The sequence below is a fragment of the Calidris pugnax genome, unplaced genomic scaffold, assembly GCF_001431845.1.
Source record: "Calidris pugnax isolate Ruff unplaced genomic scaffold, ASM143184v1 scaffold246, whole genome shotgun sequence".
Classification (NCBI taxonomy): domain Eukaryota; kingdom Metazoa; phylum Chordata; class Aves; order Charadriiformes; family Scolopacidae; genus Calidris; species Calidris pugnax.
In genome coordinates, this window is record NW_015090989.1 from 2,389,790 (window position 1) to 2,399,492 (window position 9,703).

A 9,703-nucleotide genomic window follows, 5' to 3' on the forward strand; every position below is an offset into this window, starting at 1 on the left:
ATGGACACCACTATCTGCTAGCAAGAGCTGTGCTCCCTAAAACATAGAAAGTAATTAATCCTTTCTTAGAGACATTATTTTTAGTTTCAAGGGATGATTTTTGACATGAGTACCCAGCATATGGGTTCTTTTAATCAAATGTAGATTAAAACCTTAATGAAAAATTTCAGATTTAGGCACAATGTTGATTGTCAACTTTTGTTTCCAACATGGTTTCTTAAAGAAAAGCTGATGTGACCACACTGTTTCTCTGTCAGCCCTGTTCTCCCCAAAACATATGAAACTCATTGGACACATTGAAACTAAATTTTTCTGAGGGAAGCTGTCTGAGGAAATAAAGTAGGTTTATACAAGCTTTGTGAAGACTATCAGCTTCCAGGAGGAAAACAAGGGAATTGATAAAATGCCTGAGGTATCTGCTTTGGCCTCCTTGCTGAGAAAGCAATCGGCATGCTTTAGGTGTTATAAACCTGTGTATCATCAGAGATCCACATCCTGCTACCTCTTGCCCTTAGCATGAAAGAGGACTAGAAGTTGTGAGGGTGAAGAGATTAAGAGGGGAAGAGGATGTGATAAAGTCATGGGAGGTAATAAAAGCCACTTCAGTTGAGAGGATGCAGTATGGACTCTACATTATACTTCTGGTATTTCACTGAATTTCACTGAATTTTTAGAGTTGGAAGGGACCATAGAGATCATCTAGTCCAACTCCCCTGCCAAAGCAGGACCACCCAGAGCTTGTCAGAGCATGTTACTCAGGACTGCATCCAGGCGGGTCTTGAAAATCTCCAAAGAAGGGGACTCCACAACCTCCCTGGGCAGCCTGTTCCAGGGCTCCGTCACCCTCACTGTGAAAAAATTCTTCCTCATATTCAAGTGGAACCCTTTATGTTCCAACTTGTGCCCATTGTTCTATTGATTGCAGAACAACTTATTTAAAGTATGTTGCTAACCATTCTAATAAAAGACAGGTTTTTGTTAGACTTGAAAAATGCATGACAACAAAAATGAACCCTTTTTAAAAAAGATTGATTATTTGCAAGCTTATCTTGTGGCATTTGCAGCCTGACTCAGAACTGGTGAATACTTGGGGCTGGTAAACTGTAATCTAATTTTTAAAAAAAGTAAAAATTGGGTGGGGTTTTTTAATTCCCCAATAGTTCCTACATTTTTTCCCATGCAGCTGATAATATCCAGTCTACGAACAATAAACCGTTCTCTGTTACTTCTTGCCTATTTGAAGGGCTTATGTACCAAAGAAAACAGGATTTTGAATTGAGATGTTTGCAAGCCAAACATCATAGTAGATGTATATATAATCCTACATTTCAAAATGCAGTTGAGGTGACTGCCTGTAGTCACTCAGGAATCATCACAGAAACATGAATATACAGTAATTTGCCAGAGATGGTAAGTTTGATTTACTGGAGACAGAAGACTTGAAAAGTAAGAGGTGTTAAGGACTATGTAAGTCTTACTGACCAAGGAAAATGATTATAACAAAACTGTTAGGTCTCCTGGGTTCGCTCCAAAACTGACATTGAAATGAAAGGTAAGTGCTTCAAAATAATTACTGAATCCCTCTCTTGAATGAACTTCGTATCCTGGAAAAGAAGAGCAGTTTTATCCTTTTCTGTATTTCTCAATCGTAAGGAAAATCTCTTGCCACTAAATTCAGTTTTACAGAAATAAGTGTCTGTGTTCAGGTATGAAAATTTTGCCTCTCACATGTGAAATTCAGATGTAAATGCTGCTGTGTGTAAAGGCTTCTAATCACAGACTAGAGTTAATGGGTAAATACATCTAAGCAGGGGACAAATGCTAATTAGTTGGATGTTGCTTACCAAGATTCTTCTGGAATAACATCATCGTTGTAACATTTTGGCCCTGAAGGTGAAAACTGATTTAATGAACTAGAAACAGCCTCTGAAACGCGTGTTCTGTTCTTTCACGTTTGTAATTGTTTAAGTTCCTATCTTGACAGAGCAAACAAAGTGGCAGGGAATAAATGTTACAGACATTAACTTCTGAAAGTTCTTTCATCAGGTATTCTTTTCATCTGATTAAGGTGCTGTGTCAGTACAGAGCTTTAATCAGCCACAGATACTTACAGGAAAATGATCAGGGCTGGATTCAGACGGAGAGCAATGCCAGAGGTAGTCAGGGTGAAGATTAATTCGTATCTGGATCCTAGAGCGGGAGCTAAATACCAAACCAGCAGCACAGCATCTTACAGGCAAGGTGCCAGTGTTGCATTTTATTGTGTTCGTGTGGATTTGCAGTTCTCGTAAATCTGTGTTGTAGTAAGATGGGCGTTAAGCATTGCAGCTAGCAGGAGAGGTACTTTCCATGGCTTTAGTTTTACAGTTGGTGGCCCTCATAACACCAGTTATGTTCTTCAGAATACATGTCCTAGCTAATCTTCCTTCCCCTCTGCTGCTTTGTGGTGGTCGTTTTAAATAGAAGTGGAGAAACAAAGGCACAGTGAAACACTCACCTGCATTTACCAGTATTTTTGTGTTCGTAGATTATGGTGGGTTTCCCCTTGTCTTCTTTTTTAAGCAACAAGGAGAAAAAAGACCAAACACGAGAAAAATAAATATTTTATGAAAATAATAAAATGTCTTTGCAAACCTACAGAAATGTATGGGGCAACTCAGAAACACGTGCAGTGCATCAAGATGTATTCATTGGTGTTCTCTAAGATGCGTGGTGCAAACCCCAGTGAGGAGTTCAGGTATAGCCAGGCCGTGTACCCAGCCTCAGGATCTCAGAGGGTCTCCCTGAACTACACATAGCTTAATTTTTTAAAATTTTATCTTTCTTTGTTGTTTGACATTTAATAGCAGCATAGTTTTAATTATATACACTGTGTTGCAGTCCACACAGCAGTTTTGATTCTGCGTCTCAGCGCAAATGGGTAATTTCCATGCTAATGGTCAGAAAACAAATATTACCGCTGACATAAAAAATGCAGTTTGCTTAGCTGATTTCACCTTCCTTATGCATGTAAAGTAAAGACAAACAATGACCTCTGCAATGCATCAGAGAGTGTGTAACACCATGTAGTAGCTGGCTGGTTCCTGCTTGGGTCGTGTTTTCTTCATCAGCTGACAAGACTGAACAATCAGTGTCTGTTCTTTACAGAAAGGTAAAATAGAATCAAAACCTAAGACATTGTACATATTAACTCTTATTCATGGTGATTTGACTGCGTACATCAGAAATGAACCAAACTACTCTAGAGTAAGAGGAAAGCGAAAGCATCGCAGGGGAGATGGGTTATCAGGTGGGAACAGGCAAGGAATGTCAGAAGTTAAAAATTACCTCTGCCTCACCGTGAATATGAGCCTCAGTCGTGATGCTGATGTTGTGCCATGAAGATTGATGGTACGGCAAATTCAGGGAAGGCTAAAGAGTGTGGTACCATTAACTTATCAAAAGGCTCAACTGCCAGTTACACCTGACTCTTCAACATAATTTGCCACTGGGACAAAATGAGATGGAAGCCCCCGAGAGCCCCGAGCAGGAATCCATTAGCGAACACCTATAAATCACTTGTCCTATAGCAATCAAGGGCTCCTGTGTTTGAGCTGCTATCTTAATAAACCATATATCACTGTTCTTTCCAGGGTATGGCAGCAAATGAGCAATTTTCTCTCCAAGCAAGAAAAGAAAAAGAAAGAAAAAAGCTGGCAAGGGAAAAGGAAGGTTTACTAATGGGAGATGTAAAATTAAAAACCACAAATTGTTTATGGTTTTAAGCATATCACTCATTCAGAAGAAATTCCAAGGTACTAAAAAGTTAAGTGTAATTTTAGTGTGTGTAGGAGCATCTTTCTATGGAAAAAAATTGTTGGCAAAGGATTGGACTGTGATTTGGCAACTGGCAAGGGAAAGGGAAGGTTTACTAATGGGAGATCTAAAATTAAAAACCACAAACTGTTTATGGTTTTAAGCATATCGCTCATTCAGAAGAAATTCCAATGTACTAAAAAGTTAAGTGTAATTTTAGCATGTGTAAGAGCACATTTATATGGAAAAAAATGTTGGCAAAGGATTGGACTGTGATTTGGCAGACCCTCCCTGTCAGGCAGCAAATGTCTCGGTGAGGTGGGTTTGTGTCCCAGAATACAAAAGAAAATGTCAGAGGTCACTGTAATTAGCAATCAAAAGCTCTGATTTTGATCAAGGTGGACACAGCTCCTTTAGCTTTGGCAGAAAACTATGCAAGAGAAGGATCTCTAAACCCAACTGAGAAACAACTGAGGTATCTCCAACCTATTGCTACTCCCATAAAAGCCTGAGCAATAGGAATAGCAGAATACCGTTAAGCTATCAAAGTTTATATTAAAAGCTCATAAAAGCAAGAAAGATCATGAATAAATAATACTGTGGAAATTGTATTCCCCAATCTAATGCACCCATTTTCATTTCATTTTAATAGTGTTTTTTTCTGGAAGTGTTAAAAATGTATTACAGGAGGGAGGTATGTGTGTATGTATGAAGTGCTGTAAGCAGTCTTGCAACAGGAGACCTCCGTAGCTATTAGGCCAATGGTAATTCAGCCTGGAAGAAAGCCATCCCAGTTCAAAATCCAGGTTGTGTGCCACTTGTGTCCTCATTAAGTTTTCCAAAGAGGTGGATGGGTGTCTCCAAGCTTCTCCTGAATGTAACTTAAGGCAGGTAGGGCTTTGCAAGCTACTCTCCGACAAGCGTCCAAGTTACCAGGGCAAATCCAGAAGTAAAAAAAGCTTTATCATGACAAATGAAGAAAGGGAAACATACACATCCAGCGATTGTGTAGCTGGAGCAGTGTAATTCTATATTAAGAGGCAGCTTAAGTATGATTTAGCAGCATATAGGCTTCCTGCTGAGTCTTGGCACAGGGCTGAACCCCATTTTAGTAATCTAGCTGAAGGACAATTTTCAAGCAAAGGCTTTAAGTAAAAGCCTGTTCCTTAGTGCCACAGCTCATTGTGTCGTGTGATCTTACTTAGGCAAGTGCATTAAACGTGACACCATTCCTCAGTGTTCCCCCTACTGATAATACTGACAACTGAAGATCCCTGGTACAGGCGGAGCCTGTATCTGTCAGTTGTCTGACCATGGACAGACATCTGCTAACTGAACTGGGGCACCCTGTCCCCCACATGCTGACGACTGGGAGAGAGAAAAATTGGCAAAAAGCTACCACAGTGCTCATTTGCAATTTCATAGAATCATAGAATGGTTAGAGTTGGAAGGGACCTTAAAGATCACCTAGTTCCAACCCCCCTGCCATGGGCAGGGACACCTCCCACTAGAGCAGGTTGATCAAGGCCCCATCCAGCCTGGCCTTGAACACCTTCAGGGATGGGGCATCCACAGTGTCCCTGGGCAACCTGTTCCAGTGTCTCACCACCCTCATAGTAAAAAACATTGTACATATTAACTCTTATTCATGGTGATTTGACTGCGTACATCAGAAATGAACCAAACTACTCTAGAGTAAGAGGAAAGCGAAAGCATCGCAGGGGAGATGGGTTATCAGGTGGGAACAGGCAAGGAATGTCAGAAGTTAAAAATTACCTCTGCCTCACCGTGAATATGAGCCTCAGTCGTGATGCTGATGTTGTGCCATGAAGATTGATGGTACGGCAAATTCAGGGAAGGCTAAAGAGTGTGGTACCATTAACTTATCAAAAGGCTCAACTGCCAGTTACACCTGACTCTTCAGCATAATTTGCCACTGGGACAAAATGAGATGGAAGCCCCCGAGAGCCCCGAGCAGGAATCCATTAGCAAACACCTATAAATCACTTGTCCTATAGCAATCAAGGGCTCCTGTGTTTGAGCTGCTATCTTAATAAACCATATATCACTGTTCTTTCCAGGGTATGGCAGCAAATGAGCAATTTTCTCTCCAAGCAAGAAAAGAAAAAGAAAGAAAAAAGCTGGCAAGGGAAAAGGAAGGTTTACTAATGGGAGATGTAAAATTAAAAACCACAAATTGTTTATGGTTTTAAGCATATCACTCATTCAGAAGAAATTCCAAGGTACTAAAAAGTTAAGTGTAATTTTAGTGTGTGTAGGAGCATCTTTCTATGGAAAAAAATTGTTGGCAAAGGATTGGACTGTGATTTGGCAGACCCTCCCTGTCAGGCAGCAAACGTCTCGGTGAGGTGGGTTTGTGTCCCAGAATACAAAAGAAAATGTCAGAGGTCACTGTAATTAGCAATCAAAAGCTCTGATTTTGATCAAGGTGGACACAGCTCCTTTAGCTTTGGCAGAAAACTATGCAAGAGAAGGATCTCTAAACCCAACTGAGAAACAACTGAGGTATCTCCAACCTATTGCTACTCCCATAAAAGCCTGAGCAATAGGAATAGCAGAATACCGTTAAGCTATCAAAGTTTATATTAAAAGCTCATAAAAGCAAGAAAGATCATGAATAAATAATACTGTGGAAATTGTATTCCCCAATCTAATGCACCCATTTTCATTTCATTTTAATAGTGTTTTTTTCTGGAAGTGTTAAAAATGTATTACAGGAGGGAGGTATGTGTGTATGTATGAAGTGCTGTAAGCAGTCTTGCAACAGGAGACCTCCGTAGCTATTAGGCCAATGGTAATTCAGCCTGGAAGAAAGCCATCCCAGTTCAAAATCCAGGTTGTGTGCCACTTGTGTCCTCATTAAGTTTTCCAAAGAGGTGGATGGGTGTCTCCAAGCTTCTCCTGAATGTAACTTAAGGCAGGTAGGGCTTTGCAAGCTACTCTCCGACAAGCGTCCAAGTTACCAGGGCAAATCCAGAAGTAAAAAAAGCTTTATCATGACAAATGAAGAAAGGGAAACATACACATCCAGCGATTGTGTAGCTGGAGCAGTGTAATTCTATATTATGAGGCAGTTTAAGTATGATTTAGCAGCATATAGGCTTCCTGCTGAGTCTTGGCACAGGGCTGAACCCCATTTTAGTAATCTAGCTGAAGGACAATTTTCAAGCAAAGGCTTTAAGTAAAAGCCTGTTCCTTAGTGCCACAGCTCATTGTGTCGTGTGATCTTACTTAGGCAAGTGCATTAAACGTGACACCATTCCTCAGTGTTCCCCCTACTGATAATACTGACAACTGAAGATCCCTGGTACAGGCGGAGCCTGTATCTGTCAGTTGTCTGACCATGGACAGACATCTGCTAACTGAACTGGGGCACCCTGTCCCCCACATGCTGACGACTGGGAGAGAGAAAAATTGGCAAAAAGCTACCACAGTGCTCATTTGCAATTTCATAGAATCATAGAATGGTTAGAGTTGGAAGGGACCTTAAAGATCACCTAGTTCCAACCCCCCTGCCATGGGCAGGGACACCTCCCACTAGAGCAGGTTGATCAAGGCCCCATCCAGCCTCATAAAACAAACTGCAGCAATGTAAAGTCCCATAGATGTGTGCAGTTAGAGTGAAGGCACCACAGTGTTCACACCTGGGTGGCTGTTCTAATGCGTAAACGGGGGTACTGGAATGCTTAATGGCTGCAGTGTTATACTGGTGCCATTTCTTCCACTGCTGTAACAGCCACTGAGACACCCAGCCAGCACACACACAAAGCTGTATCAGGGCATGGTGCAGATCTGGGACTACAGACTCAGCCACTGAGACACCCGGCCAGCACACAGATAAAGCTGTATCAGGGCACGGTGCAGATCTGGGACTACAGACTCTTCTGTGAAGTGATGTTTTTTGTGTGCATGTGCATGCTCCCAGGCTGCCTCCCCAGACAATATCCGCACAGGCATTGCCAGGATGTGTCAAGAGTGGTTAGTGACATGCAAGAGTCACAGATCATGGATCCAACTCTAGCCACCGTGCAAATGCAGTAAAAAGACCAACTCGTTTTCAACAAATGTTTTTCCAAGTCAAAGGTGAGAGACAGGTGATAGATGTGGAACAATAGGGAAATCCTAGCACAAGGCAGCTTCCCTCTCTTTAGCACCAGACAGCTTGTGATGAGTCAAGTCTGCTAGATTTTCAGATCCATCAGGGAGCACGTAACAGCAAAAGTCAGCAGTGGACCATGTGAATGGGAGCTGGGATCCTGAAGGAAACAGTGAGGTGGTGGCATTTTTAGTTAAAAGAGAAAAAAAAGCTATTGTCCAGAGACCGTAAGCCATGGTGGCCAGTGAATCAACTCAGTGCTGATATTTTACCTAAGTTTCAGTGACTTTCATTCTTGATTCTGAGTTTATCACCTATAATATTTCCCTGTGGAACTGCTGATCCCTGAATCGTAAATTAACAATTAATACAAAATGTAAACTGGCATTTACTGACAGTGGGCTCATTTTCTTCCACAGCTTTTACAAGTCTCTTAGAAAAATTTCACAGACTCCCCAGCATCTTTACAAGTACCACATGTAGCCTAATGAATGAAAATGTGCCCCAACATTCATCCAAGGAAAACCTGCCTCATCCCTTCCCACAGCTCCCCACCCTGTGCACTACATCAGCATCCCTGGGGGAGTAGACCAAAAGTGTTCTGTCTCTCCCCAGACAAAACCACAGGAGATTCACTGCCATAATCAGTCCAGGGACTGCTGCAAAAGGCAATATGTGCAGACCCCCACAGATCTCAGTCCCCAATGCCTGGCCCAGGTGATTAACACCATCTGAGCAGGCTTCTCTCATGCATTTTTACACAGACTCCTCTTTGCACAGCACTCTCTCGGTCATGGGCTACTAAAGCACAGCTATAGAGGGCTGTGAGGCACCTTGATGATGTCTAATTGTGGAAGTGATGTTGTAAACATGTGTCATATCTAGTGACATAGCTACATTTCTAGTGGCTAGTGGAAGTGTCCCGGTTTGAAGTAAAACCAAACATTGGTTTTACATTTTAGCTAGGCCTCCTCTAACTCTCTGAAATTAATGGCATATTGTGGAGAAAACTGCTCGTTCTCAGACTGATAAGACCAATGTTTGTGCTACATGCCAGGGAATGGTATGCAGAGAGGCCCCTGCTTATACTTATTGCTATAACAACCAAGGTCAGGCAATTTCGTTATTTGCCCCTTAGAGGGTAGGAAATGGAAAAATGTAGAGGGGTCACACCTGTGGAGGGGAAGGGACAGGACAGGTGACCCAAACCTGACCAACTGGGGTATTCCATCCCATCTGCCCCATGCTCAGTATAAAAGCTGAGGGATCAAAGGGTCAAGAGTCTTCCCACAATGGCTGATGTCCGAGGAGGATCCTGTTTGTTCATCTGCCTTTGATCCCGATCCGTGTGTTCCTGACTCCAGAGCTGGAACCCAGTTCCCATCTGTCGCTGAGTCCAGTCTGGGACTTCCCCAGTGCCTGCTGGTGATGTGATCATCATCCTGGGAGCTTGATACGGTTTTGTATATATTGTATCTATTTCATTATTTTCTTCTTTTTTTTTATTTTAATATTAATTTTTCATTAAAGTACTTTAGTTCATTCTAAACTTCTGAATCTCTTTATCTCTTCCTCTCCTCTTTGGCGGGGGGGGTGTGTGAAAGAGAAGGGCCACCTGCTGGTCTGGTTTTAGGGTTTTAGTGGTTTTGGCTGAAACCACGACAGAAGTCCAGAGGTGGGCTGGATTGATTAAGGACCTCTTGAGGTCCTTTCCCAGGCTGTGATCACAAGCTGCTAATTAGAAATGGTATTTAACATCCCAGCACCGAAAGAGAGACGCCGGGCGGGGGG